The following is a 14,251-nucleotide window of genomic DNA, read 5'->3' as shown; positions in this document are numbered from 1 at the left end:
GGACCGCGAGATCGTGACCTGGCTGAAGTCGGACGCTTAACCGACTGCGCCACCCAGGCGCCCCGTGACCCTTTTTTTCAAATTGAGATATAATCGACATATAAACCAACGGTTTTAAAGTAGTGGCTTCATCGAGCCACCCCACGCAGGAAAGCCGCGTTTTCCAGCCCATGAGGACAAACTCCCAAATCAATTTACAACTGTATTCACGAAAAGCTCAGAGCAAGACAGCTGGCGGAAGTCACTTCAAAGCTCCAGTTCTAGGAGGGGATTTCTCCCCCTCCGGCTGCCTCCAGGACAGGACCCTTCTCTTAAAAGATTTGTTTGAAATGTATGTCAGATCGGACCGGATCCCCGCGAAATAATTACCACCGCTGAGCCCAAGCCGGGCCTCGGATGCCACAGACGCCTGAGGTCCGGCCATCACGGGAAGGCCTGTGGGCCGAGAGAGTTTCTGGCGGTGAGTGGGTGCATCCTCTTCCTCCTGGGGTTGTTTCCCACCGTTAAGCTGACACCCCTCAGAGGCCAGCCCTGGAGCCCTGGAGCCCGGGCACTGGAAGCCCCAGTAGACCAGGGCAGAGCTGGGCCCTGATGGCACAAGCTCTAAAACCCTGGGCATGGCCTCTCGACGGGGGGGACTCGGTGACAGCACTGAGTCGTGGACACGGAAAGCCTTTGGAGTCCACAAATTGCCACCGCACGACGTAGCCCTCGGCCCTGACATTAGCCCAGGCCGTGGAGAAATGCTCGTGCAGAAATCTCAGCGGGCTGTCGCCCCGTGCTGCCCGTTCCTTTCAGGTGGCCCGGGGCGGGGACTGCAGTCCCCGCCACCCACGTGGGCGCCCTGCAGTCAACGCCCAGCGTCCATTTAACACTTGAGGAAAGCCAGTGGTTTAAAACTCGTTTTAGAAAGGGCCGTGAGGGGGCGCCTGGGTGGCGTAGTCGGTTAAGCGTCCGACTTCAGCCAGGTCACGATCTCGCGGCCCGTGAGTTCGAGCCCCGCGTCGGGCTCTGGGCTGATGGCTCAGAGCCTGGAGCCTGCTTCCGATTCTGTGTCTCCGTCTCTCTCTGCCCCTCCCCCGTTCATGCTCTGTCTCTCTCTGTCCCCAAAATAAATAAATAAATAAACGTTGAAAAAAAAATTAAAAAAAAAAAAAAGAAAGGGCCGTGAGAACTCTGTATGAGCCTCCAAACGCCAACCCTGAAGGTAATGACTCCTCTAGGCCCAGCCGGCGTAAAGCCACTGCGGGGTAAGGTTTAGTTAAGCCTCTTGGCCATGTTAGTTTGTTCTTACCTTGGAGCCTCCGACGCGCCGTTCTGGGCCACCTCCGCGTGCATCCGACGACTGAAGGAGCAAGAGAATTTTTGCCAAAGCCCTCCTCGTGGAAAGCCAGCGTGACTAGACCCTCCTTGACTCAATTACTGTCTTCGGTAGAGCCAACAAGTGGGGCATGAGCGGAGGACCTGAGGAGGTATGAAAAGTCGCTCGAACGTACTTTCTGCCTCGGGCCGTAGGGACTGTTCATTTAGGGGACTTGTTCTCTCGCATACACCTGAAACTGGACACCGCTCTGGGGAGGGAGGAGCGTGGAGAGCCGGGGCAACACAAAGAAAAGGATAATTAATCAGGTCGTTCCTTGGCCCACAGCCATGGCTCCCTTGGCAACATGGATCCTTCAGCTGTCAGCAATCAGACTACAGGCAACTTTCAATTATCAACGCTATGGGAGGGGGCAGTGATGTGGATAATCCAAAACAGCAGATAATCCCTCCAAATCATTTAATTTATCTTTTGAATGGTTTTCACATGTACACATATGCAAACACACGTGATTCTTCCCTTGCTCATTATGTTCTGCGTTGGCCAAAAATAAAATTGATGCGCTTTCCCTGGGCATACACCGACTGATAAGAAGGTTGACTGAAGGAAGCTAGTCCTCGGATTAAACGTTTTCTGTGGATCATCCATTCATGGATAATCAAGGGTTTAATATATTGATTTCATAGACTCATAGCACTGGAAGGAACCAGGAAATCATCCAATTCGAGCCCTTTGCTTTGCAGAGGAAAAAACCAAGTCCTGACGCATTTGCCTAAAACCCTGGGGCTAGCTGGATGCCCATGGGTTGTCATTATTCTCGTCACAAGACTGTTCCTTTAACCAGTTTCTTGCACAACTGGGGACTATGGAGGAAGTGATAGGAACTGCTCGCGGCTTGCATAGTGTGATGCTAAGATGCCAAGCCCAGACCGGAGGCCCCCAACCCTGGCAGCTCGTTAGCATTGCCCAAGGAATAGTCAAAAAAATTTCTGACCCAGTAAACTGGACCCTGGAATTGGGGTTAGGGGTGGGGCGGGGCACAGTGCAGGTGAAACCCAGGCATCAGAGTTTCAAAAGCTCTCCAGGGGCTCCTGGGTGGCGCAGTCGGTTGAGCGTCCGACTTCAGCCAGGTCACGATCTCGCGGTCCGTGAGTTCGAGCCCCGCGTCGGGCTCTGGGCTGATGGCTCGGAGCCTGGAGCCTGTTTCCGATTCTGTGTCTCCCTCTCTCTCTGCCCCTCCCCCGTTCATGCTCTGTCTCTCTCTGTCCCAAAAATAAATAAACGTTGAAAAAAGCTCTCCAGGTGAATCCAGAGTGTAATCGAGGTTGAGACTCACTGCCCAGAGCCAGGATCCTGACTCCCTCCCTTACCAGCTACATGACCTCAGACAAACCTTCTCACCAGTCTGTGCCTCGGTTGTCTCCCCTATTAAATGAGACAACGAGGATGAGAGTTTAATAGTGACCTGACTGAGTTGTTGGCAGGATTAGATAGTTCCATACATGGAAAATACCTACAGCAGTTGTGTTATGGCTGAATGTATCCCCTCAAAGTTCCCATGTTGAAATCTTACCCTCCAATATGAGAGTATTCGGAGGTGGGGCTCTGGGGAGATAATTAAGTCATGAGGGTGAGCCCTGATGAATAGGATTAGTGCCATTATTAAAAGACATAAGAGAGGGGCGCCTGGGTGGCTCAGTCGGTTAAGCGTCCGACTTCGGCTCAGGGCATGATCTCGCGGTTCGTGAGTTCGAGCCCCGCGTCGGGCTCTGTGCTGATGGCTCAGAGCCTGGAGCCTGTTTTCGATTCTGTGTCTCCCTCTCTCTCTGACCCTCCCCCGTTCATGCTCTGTCTCTCTCTCTCTCAAAAATAAATAAAGGTTAAAAAAAAGAATTAAAAAAAAAGAGAGAGAGCTTGTTGTCTCTCTCTGCTCTTTATCACGTGAGAATACGAGGCAAAGTCAGCCATCTGCACACCGGGAAGGGACCTCACCAGATACCAGATCTGTCAGCACCTGGGTCTGGACTTCCCAGACTCCAGAACCATGAGAAATGTTAGCTGTTTAAGCCAGCTGGTCTATGGTGTTCTGCGAGAGCACCCCGAATTGACTAAAACAGGTTCCTAGGACATGAGAAACATCATGTAAATGTCAGTTGTTATTATGATTGTGGTGGTGGTTATTATCCCTACTGGTACTATTTCTGAGGCCCTCAAAAAGGAACATACTATGGCTACTTCTGGAAACCCTGAGCTAAAAGGAAACCCCTTTTGAAAAGTTGACTTGGAATCTTGAAATCGAAGTTGGTTTCTCTAGTACCCAACCTATCCCAGGAGGGGAATGTAAGTCACGGAAGCGAGAAATCAGCTTCTGGAAACAGATTTCCAGTTCAACTTGGTGGGAGAGGAAGAGCATTTAAACGGGCTGGATTTCAGTGCTGTCTCTGTTTTTGAGTTACTGCCGCATTTTGGCCATTTTCACTTCACACTTAGCATATTGATTTTAATCACATAACGGTCTATGGTCAGAGTCTGAATTTAGAGCATTGCTGAGTCTGTTGCCTTAAAGTCACAGCTCCCTTTGAGCACCTGTGATGCACCTTGCATTGGTAGAAATGTCAAAATGAGTGTTTGCTTCCCAAGACCTACAGTGTCAGGGAACAGTTTGCATTTCTGTTTACTTGTGGTTTTAAGAAGTTGTGTATTAAAAAATAATAATAATAAATTAAAAAAAGAAGTTGTGTATTATCATTTCACTCTGATGCCAGGAATTTTTCGATTTCCCATTTTATTAGCAAACTGACAGATTAGAAATTATCAGTTCTTTGCCATCAGAAATGGACCTGTTTACTGGTCCCGAGCAGAGTGGTAATAAGTTTCGTTCTAAGGAAGTAAAACTCTAAAAGCAGTTTCAGGCTGATGAAATTCACATGCTTCTCACTAAATGCTTCTTACAAAAATGCTAGCAAGTACGTTCCTTTCTAAACTGAAAACTACTGTTCTGTACAAGGTCTTTGAGACAAATCATTTCTAATAACACAGAAAAACATCGTGATAGTTGTATATTCTAAGTGCTACAAGATTTCAGAATTTAGTTCACTTCCCCTAGCAAAGAAGCAATGTCAGAGTTAATTTGTGATGGTAAAGACTTTTCTTTAAAGAGAAGTGTCACTCGTTGCCCATTGTTTTGGTAAATTGTATTCATCTGTAACATACATACAGAAGAGTAGACCTATCGTAAGTGCACAGCTTGATGAATTTTCACAAAGTGTACAAACCCGTGTAATGAACAGCCTTCTCAAGAAGCAGAAGGTGACCAACACCCCGGGGCCCACCATGCCCGGTATTGCCCCCACATAATTATAATCCTGATTTCTTTAATTAATTATTACTATTATTATTTTAGGTTTATTTGAGAAAGACAGAGACAGCAGGAGTGGGAAAGGGGCAGAGAGACAGGGAGACAGAGAATCCCAAGCTAGCTTTCCACTGTCAGCACAGAGCCCGTCACGGGGCTTTAACTCATGAAACTGTGAGATCATGACCTGAGCCGAAACCAAGAGTCAGACGCTTAACTGCCTGGACCACCCAGGCACTCCTACAATCCTGATTTCTAACACCATAGACTAGTTCAGCTTTAGAAAATGTTCTTCTTCTTCTTTTTTTTTTTTTTTTTTAGTTTATTTGCGAGAGAGAGAGCATGGCGGGGGGGAGAAAGAGGGGGGGGAGAGAGAGAGAGAGAGAGAGAGAGAACCCCACGTAGGCTCTGTGCTGTCAGCATGGAGCCCAATGTGGGGCTTGAACTCACGAACCATGAGATCATGACCTGAGCTAAAACCAGAGGTCAGACGCTCAGCGGACTGAGCCACCCAGGCGCCCCAATGTTCTTCTATTTTAATATAAACAGCTACTCTTCTGGAAATGGAATCATACCGTATGGATTCTCTTGTGCCTGGCCTCTTTTGCCCAACATGTGACAAACACACAGGCGCAGTTTCTTGCTGTGGCTGTCGAGTGTCCCCTTGCAGGAAGACGCCACAACTTTCTTATCCATTCTGCTGGAGGTAGACATTTTGATCGCTTCCAGTTTGAGGCTAATCGATTAGCGCAGGTCGGAGGATTCTAGTACACGTCTAGACCCTTCCGTCGGCAGTATGCCCAGGAGTCAGACTGCCGAGCCTCGGAGTATAGGGCTTATATGTGTTTAGTTCTAGCAGGTGTTCCCAGTTTTCCAAAGTGGTCTCACTACTTTATACTCCTGCCGGCAGAGTAGGATCATTCCAGCGGTTCCACATCCTCACCGACCCTTGGTATCATATACCTTTCTCATTTTAGCCATTCTCCCGCTGAATGTCTTGATAAAAGAAAAAAAGGAAGGATTTTATGAATGATGCTTTGGGGAAAGGCTGAGCCTGTCCTCACGCTGGGCCAGGTCCGTCAGCCTGCAGCAGAATCGAGAAGGGCCTCCAACGGCATAATCGCAGCAGCAGGCCCGGCACGTTCCTGGCTGAGCTCCTTAAGCAACAGGAAAGAGAGAAGATTGCGAACAGGGCCCTGGTTCTCACTCAGGATGCCCCCTGGACGTCACACACCCTGAGCCGTGGAACAGTTCACAAATATTTGCCTAGCTGCTCCCATGTTAGAGCCTTGTCAGGAACCCAGGACGTGCCCTCACGCAGTTTACGGTAGGTCACGTTGATGCCTCGGAAGGATGTCTCTGGCGGCCGGCCACGCTGGGCACGGCAGACCGGATCGGGGAGGAACTGAAACAGGGAGGTGGCACACGTCTAGGTATAGAGGAACACGTGCTAGAAACAGTGAGGCAAATTTTCCAATGGTTTCACCTACTCACTTTCCACCTCCCTAGAAGCGAGCTTCCTTTCTTTGAAAATTCAGACTCTCGCCTTAAAGCCAACTCACTTTCTTGGCTTTCTACTTAGAATGCTAAATACTGAGCTTCTCCTTAAAGGCTTCTTTGGGGGTGTTGGGCCAGGCCTACATTCGGGGCTGTGCCTTCATGGTTTCCTCTACACCTTTCTAGGGTACGGCTCTTCGGTAACGCTTAATGTTCCCCGACTTTTGCCACAGGAGCTCATTAAACACAAATCTCCTTCCCTGATACTGTTGACCGGCCATCCTTCCCTGGTGTAAAAACCTATGAGAACGCGCCTGGGATTGGGAGTTCAGCAGACTAATTTCTGACACTTCCGTCTGCAAAATCACAGCTCTCTGTGCCTCAGGTGCTCCATTTGGTTCTCTGAGGATGAAACTAGCTAAGTTGTGTAAAATATTTAGTACCGTCCCTGGCCGACATTGGGCATATGGTAAAGAGTAGGTAATATTATTAGCTATTATTTAACATCTCACCAACAGGATATATACAGAGAGAGAGACAGAGAGAGAGACAGAGATGGAGAGATGGGGTGGAGAGGGGAGATTCATCATAACTGACTGGCTCACACAGTTAGGTAGGTTGAAAAGTCCTAAGACCCACAGCCCGCAAGCTGGGCACCCGGGAGGGCCAATGGTGTAGTTCCGGCCTGATTCCAAGTCTGAAGGCAGGGGAAAACCAACATCCCGGCCCAAAGAGAGTCCATCAGAGAGAGAATTCTTTCTTTCCCTGCCTTTTTGTTCTATGCAGGCCTTCACTGGCCTGCATGAGGACCACTCATGCTGGGATAGGCCATTTGCTTTACTCAGTCAACAGTTTCAAGTGCTAATCTCATCTAGAAACACCCTCACAGACACACCCAAAATAATGTTTAACCACGTATCTGGCCCAGTCGAGTCGACACATGAAATTAACCATCATATGTGTCAAATCAGAAGGCAGTTTGGATCAGGTGCCTCATTTCTGCTGAGGCGGCTCTGACACCGTGGAGAAGGCCACCTCAGGGAAATACTCCGTTACGGCCACAGGAGGTCAGGCAGACAGCCGTGCGCCGGGGAAGGGAGTCCAAAGCAGTGGTCTGGTTGCATTTTTATCTTGGAAGATTCCGTCTTCCAGAAGCTCGGGTGTTGCGACTTCCTCTCAGTATTCTAGGACTTTTCTTCCGTGGCTTGTTAATGTCTCCACTTGTTCTGAAGCAAGACTGCGTAGTGAAGCCCAAACTGCATCAACCTTTCTGGTTGGCTTGTCATTTCCCAAATTTAGATCACTTTTTCTCAAGCTTGACCCTGCTCTTTGGCATCATTCCTTTTCCCCCTCTCCCTGTGCAGTTGTTTTTTAAGTTTATCTATTTGAGAGAGAGAGAGAGAGAGAGAGGCAGAGAGAGAGGGAGAAAGAGAATCCCAAAGCAGGCTCCATGCCTTCAGCACAGAGCTGGACTCGGGCCTCGACCTCACAGACTGTGAGATCACCGCCTGAGCCACAATCAAGAGTAGGACACTTAACCAACTAAGCCACCCAGGTGCCCCTTCTTTGTGTAGTTTTAAGCCTTCAGCTTAAGTGGTTATTGGATAAGCATATTGGATAAGCATACATAATCAGTTCCAAGGGTAAGCATGGAAAATGTGGGCCAAGCACTTTCGGCTCCTGGCCTAAGGAGGTTACAACTCTATGACTCTGACACTTGGATGACTTGTTGAGATTATCTAACAAATATTTATTAAACATCCACTAGGATCAAGAAGCCATGAAGGCCCCAAAGACTAATGAAAGACTGTTCTTGCGGGGCTCACAACCTTGAGGAGAAAATAATTAAACAGGTCACAAGGGAAAAGAATATAAACCAGGGTTACCAATACTCATCTCCCTGCTGCACTGCTTATAAGCTCAGTGACCTTGGACAAGTTCGTTTGTTTTTTTTTATCTTCTCTGAGCCTTAATGTCTTCCTCTACAAAATAGAAACAGTAAAACTCTTCTTGGCCGTGAATTGGGAGGATTAAATGAAAGAACATCTGAAAAACATGTTCACCGACATAGTAGACTTTCAACAAATGTCGGTTCTTACCCTCCACCCCCACTTCCCAGTTATACAGCAACACTCATGCAAACCATAAAAAGAAAAAAAAATCTCAAGATACATTCCAAACAGAAATCGTTCTAATTAAACTGAGAAATATTTAAGTTAAACTTGCGCATATAACATTGCTATATCGATCAAACGTATACACTTAATGTCAACCCTCGGTCCTGAGGACTAACTGACTCAGTGTCCATAAATCACCGGGTGAGAGTTCCAGGTTGGGGGCGGGGGGTGAAGCTCAGGATAATAACCCCTCGTCCTCAGATTACATTGGGCAAGTCCGACAAAAGAAAACACAAGTTTTGATGCATAATCTTTAAGTTTTAGAAGATATTTATCAGAAAAAACAGCTCGGGCCGTGTCAAGTTGAAGATACAGATAATAAAATATTCTTCCTACGTAACCCGTAGGGTGCAAACTGATTAAGCTTATGTTTTTTGTTTTTTGTTTTCCAAAGCCCTGCTTGTGTGGGTATCACCACACCTTGTTTAACCACACCGATAAGCACCCTTGGAAACTCACTGTTTAACTCATCGAACTTTGGACTTTGCGGAAATGAACAAACTTCAGAGTCTACTTCTTGCTAACCCTGCTGGTGACTGTGTTTGGAAGCCATTTTCCCAAATTTGCTTTGTACCTAAACGCTGTCTGCAACTGGTAAGAAGAATAAAATACTTCAGCTTATTAGTTGATAGATTCAACTAGTTACTAGTATACATGTCCCTTCGAAAAAACACGCGTTTCTAACAATTGGCTAAGAAAGGGAATGTCTAAATACAAAGACTGTTTTTCTAATGGGTTTTACTTATTTTTATTTATTTATCTTAAAAAAGTTTTTAATGCGTATTTATTTTTGAGAGAGAGAGAGGGAGAGAGAGAGAGAGCACAAGCAGGGGAGAGACAGAGAGAGAGAGAGAGGGAGACACAGAATCTGAAGCAAGTTCCAGACTCTTGAGCTGTCAGCACAGAGCCTGACGCGGGACCCAAACTCACAGACTGTGAGATCATGACCTGAGCCGAAGTTGGACACTTAACCAACTAAGCCACCCAGGCGCCCCTATTTTTATTTACATAAAGATGTTCCTTTGGACAATATTCTGGCACAAATAAATAATAAAAGCGCACACATGCACGCATTAAATTTTACAACTTTTTCACATTGAGGTGAGGAATCATCGTTTTAATTGTTATTAACATAGTTATTGTACCATACGATGTGAATGTGAAACATTAAAGGTTTTAAAGAATTTTGTGTTATTTTTAAACAATGCAATAAAAATTCAAGCATACAGGGGCGCCTGGGTGGCTCAGTCGGTTAAGCGGCCGACTTCGGCTCAGGGCATGATCTCACGGTCCGTGAGTTCGAGCCCCGCGTCGGGCTCTGTGCTGACAGCTCAGAGCCTGGAGCCTGCTTCGGATTCTGTGTCTCCCTCTCTCTCTTACCCTCCCCCGATCATGCTCTGTCTCTACCTGTCTCAAAAATAAATCAACGTTAAAAAAAAATTAAAAAAACATTCAAGCATACATAAAAAGAGGTATATGGGTGACTCTTCCTGCATCCATCACTCAGCCTCAGCCACCACCAACCCCGTGGCAACCCCTGCCCATTCACACGCTCATCCACTTCCTCCATCCGGTAGCATTTTGAAGCAAATCCCAGACATTATATAACCTCACCTATAAGCATCTCAGTGCTTATCTCTAAAGTAGAATGTCTACTCTCCTTGCAAGTAAACACACTATCATTATCACGTTTAAAACAATTAATAATCAGCCCTTAAAGTCATCGAATATCCCATCAATGATCAGATTTCCAAAGTTTCATACCTTTCATAATTTAATATTTAAAAAATCAAGATCTAAACGAAGTCCGTGCTTTGCAAGTGACCTGCTAGATCTTTTAAGTCTCATAAATTATTGGTCCTCTTCCATCTCCTTCTTCCCCACCCCCCCCCACCGCCCCCTTGCAATTTATTTTTCAAGAAACCAGGCTTTTTGTCCTAAAGAGTTTCCTCTCTCAGAATTTTGCTGATTATATCCAGGTGGGGGCTGGGGGGGGGGGAGCGCATTTGGCATCTTTTTCTGCCCTCGATTTTCTGTAAATTGGTACTTGGAAGCTTGATCCATATGTATGATTTTTTTAAGTGGTTTCTTTGGTTTTCATCCCCTTTTATTCATTCAGTTGTTACTGAATACCTACTACGCGTCCATCATCACTGGTTGTCATGGAAACAAAGATGCCTCAGGAATTTAGATGAGAATGGAGGAAATGCATGCAAACAGAATTTGAATCAATGTGTTCCGTGTTTTTTAAAAAGTGTGAAATAGCTGCTCAAGAAGCCCCAAAGAGGTAACAAGTAGCTCATTCAGGAAGGCTTCTTGAGGAGGTGACTTTTTTTTTTTTAATTTTTTTTTTCAACATTTATTTATTTTTGGGACAGAGAGAGACAGAGCATGAACGGGGGAGGGGCAGAGAGAGAGGGAGACACAGAATCGGAAACAGGCTCCAGGCTCTGAGCCATCAGCCCAGAGCCCGACGCGGGGCTCGAACTCACGGACCGCGAGAACGTGACCTGGCTGAAGTCGGACGCTTCACCGACTGCGCCACCCAGGCGCCCCAGAGGAGGTGACTTTTGAACTAGGTTTTGAAAGATGAGTAGGAGTTTTCCAGGTAAAAAACGTAGCAAAAGAGGAAGAGGAGGAAATTTCTAATCTAACACATCAGCACAGGTGAAGGTAGAAAATTGTATAAGAAAATAAGTACAACTCAAAGATCTACCTGGCCAAAGTAGGAACACTGAGGGCCGTGTTCCTGAACTGGATAAAATCTCTTCAACTCGCTCCCCCTATTTCTACTTCAGGAAAATCAGCTGCTAGTTCCCGCCTCCTCCGTCTCTGGAGAAGTTTGTGGCTTTTGCAGAGTTGATCTTGCCCAAGGGGAGAAGGAGCAGTGTATGGAAAAGATGCCAAGAGCGGCAGAGAGGAGATAAGAGATGAGAGGTCAGGGGATCTGAGCACTCACGGACAACTCTGGGTGGTGCCCAGCCAGCCTGGCCTGCGGCTGGGGCCTTTGGCATGAAGTGATGGCATAATATTTTGTACACGTGTTCTGAGTCAGTCTTTGGGAAGAGGGTCAGGTGGGTGAAGTTTACTGTTGTCATTTCCTCAGCCCCCTTAGCACACTGTTCTCATCTCTTCTCGCTCCCTCCATCACCCAGCCCCGTTAATGTAAGAGCAGAGTCTGATTCACACCCGAATTAAAATAAAAAATAGAAACAAATAAAACACCTACAAAAAAAGACACACGTATTCGAAAAACGGGGAAATAACAACCCCACACTAAAATGAAGAAAAACCCAAGCTTCAGAAATCTAGCAGAGTGATGTTCTCTTGAAAACAACTTCTGTTGCTGAATCATTCTTGTGTGTGTGTGTGTGTGTGTGTGTGTGTGTGTGTGTGTGTGTGTTTTGGTAACTAACTGCAAATGTGACTATGTGAGCGAGAAGTCTGGATTCCATCCACAGTGGAAGTCCACAGTTCTCTGTGTAAATGCTCGAGATCAGCAGGGTATTACTTAATAATACAGGGCATTATTGGATAAGCATATCTGATAAATGTCTGGGACACTTTGGACAAGGTCTAAAGTCATTTTTTTCTGGGTAAAGACAGTCTACTAAAGGTAGACAATGGACTGTATTCACTTTTTCAAATTTTCTAGGTATGTTTTGACTTTTGCATATTACTATAGGTTGCAATACTATGCATTACTATTTCAAGTCTATCTTACTCTACGGAGCACTTTATGAAAGCCAGCAATAATTTTCACTTCAGCCTGAAAGGTGGGTTTGTTAATTTAGAAAAAACCTAAGTAAATAATGTTTCATTTTGTGCCATAGCTCTCCTTGTCCTTGTCCTTTCCCACCAATACCCCCCTAGGTAACCCAAAGATACTATGCGGACAACAGATGCTGTGACATAGCTCTTTTCTTTTTTTCCCTATGGTGTTCTGTTCTATTTATAAATATTGCTTCATCTACCTTTATTTTAGACAGTGACTTACGGAATAGTCATAGGAACTTGTCTATAGTCCCTCAGAACTAGAAACAGAGCACAGAACTCTTGCTCTTGACTTTTGACGCTGACTACTGGACCCTAGAACCTTCTGGAGTGCTAAGGGATGCTGATAGCTCTCATGGTCCAGCTCTCATTTCCAGACATACTCACATGAGACTCTCAGGGAAACAGAGGCCCAGGGCATCCTTTACCCCAAACTTCTAAGAGGCTGTGGGACAAGCGATAGGAAGACTCTGGTCAGAAGTCTGGGTTCCAATCCTGGTTTTGTCACTAATTAGCAGAGAATCCTTCGGCAAGTTCCTCTTTCCAGGCCTTGCTGGGCCATGGACCTGATGGTCTTCAAAGGTTCTAGCAGATCTCAGATCTCAGTTGTCAGGTACAGCAGACTGTTTCTCAAGATAATCGCTAAGTCTCTTCTATTTCCCATTTCCTGACCTTTTAAAACAATAATTTACCTAATAATTATACTAAAATGCACACATTTTGACAAATGTATACACCTATGTGTAAACCACCACAAAGTACGAAACATTTCTCTCATCCCCAAAAGTTCCCTCATGCCCTTTTGTTGTCAGTCACCACCCTCCAGCCCCAGGCAACCAGCGATGGCTTTCTGTCACTCTAGATCAGTTTGCCTTTTCTAGAATTTCACATAAAAAGAATCATGCATAATGTACTCTTTTGTGTCAGTTTTCTTTCACTCAGCATAACCACATCCTTTTTGCAATGCGCCTGGACCATTCTCGCATCAAGAGTGAAGTCTACTTCCCAGTCTCTTGAATCCATGCTGGCCCTCTGACTTGCCTTGACCGATAGAATACAGTGAAAGTAACGCTGTGTGGTCCCTTTCGCACCCTTGAAAGACAGCCGCCATGCGAAAATGCTTGAGCGAGGCCACTGAATTATGTGAGACCACATGGAGAGAGAGAGAGAGAGAGAGAGAGAGGCATGTGGAGAAGAACCGGACACGTGGATGAGGCCACCTTGGATCGCCAGCACCAGTTGGTGCCCCAGTGAAGACCACATGGAACAGAGAAGAGCCGTCCTCACTGAATTCTCAACCCACAGAATCATGGGCAAATAAAATGGTCTTTGTTTAAGCCACTACATTTGGGGGCTGGCTTGAAACACAGCGATAGTTAATGGAAATGATTGAGTCTGCTGCCCTGTTTTCTTTAAAGGTTCATCAGATTTCTTTCAGACTCTAGGACTATTTGCTAGCTATGCAAATATTTTACCTTTAATCGTTTCTACTTCTCTTACCCCCTTTTCTTTTTTTAAAATGTTTGTTTGTTTATGAGAAAGACAGCACATGCGCATGGGAGAGAGAGTGTGGGAAAGGGGCAGAGAGAGAGGGAGACAGAGAATCCCAAGCGGGCTCCATGCTGTCAGCACAGAGCCCAACATGGGGCTCAGACCCACAAACCATGAAATCATGACCTGAGCCAAAATCAAGAGTCAGATGTTTAACTGACTGAGCCACCCAGAAACCTTCTTTTATTCTTTTTTTTTTTTAACTGAGGTATAATTGACATACAATGTTGTATTCGTTTCAGGTGTAGAACATAATGATTCAATATTGGTATATACTGTGAAATAAAATGATCACTGTAATAAGCCTAGTTAACATCCATCACTACACACAGTTACAGATTTGTGTGTGTGTGTGTGTGTGTGTGTGTGTGTGTGTGTGATAAAAACTTCTAACATTTACTCTCTTAGCAAGTTTCAAATATCCCATACAGTATTATTAACTATAGTTGCTATGATGTACATTACATCCCCAGGACTTACTTATTTTATAGCTGGATGTTTGTACCTTTTGACCCCCTTCATCCCTTGCCCCCCACCCCCAACCCCTGGCAACTACCACTTTGTTCTCTATTATGA

This window comes from Felis catus, chromosome B4 (genome assembly GCF_018350175.1).
Source record: "Felis catus isolate Fca126 chromosome B4, F.catus_Fca126_mat1.0, whole genome shotgun sequence".
In the NCBI taxonomy this organism is placed as follows: Eukaryota; Metazoa; Chordata; class Mammalia; order Carnivora; family Felidae; genus Felis; species Felis catus.
This window is presented reverse-complemented; position numbering follows the sequence as displayed.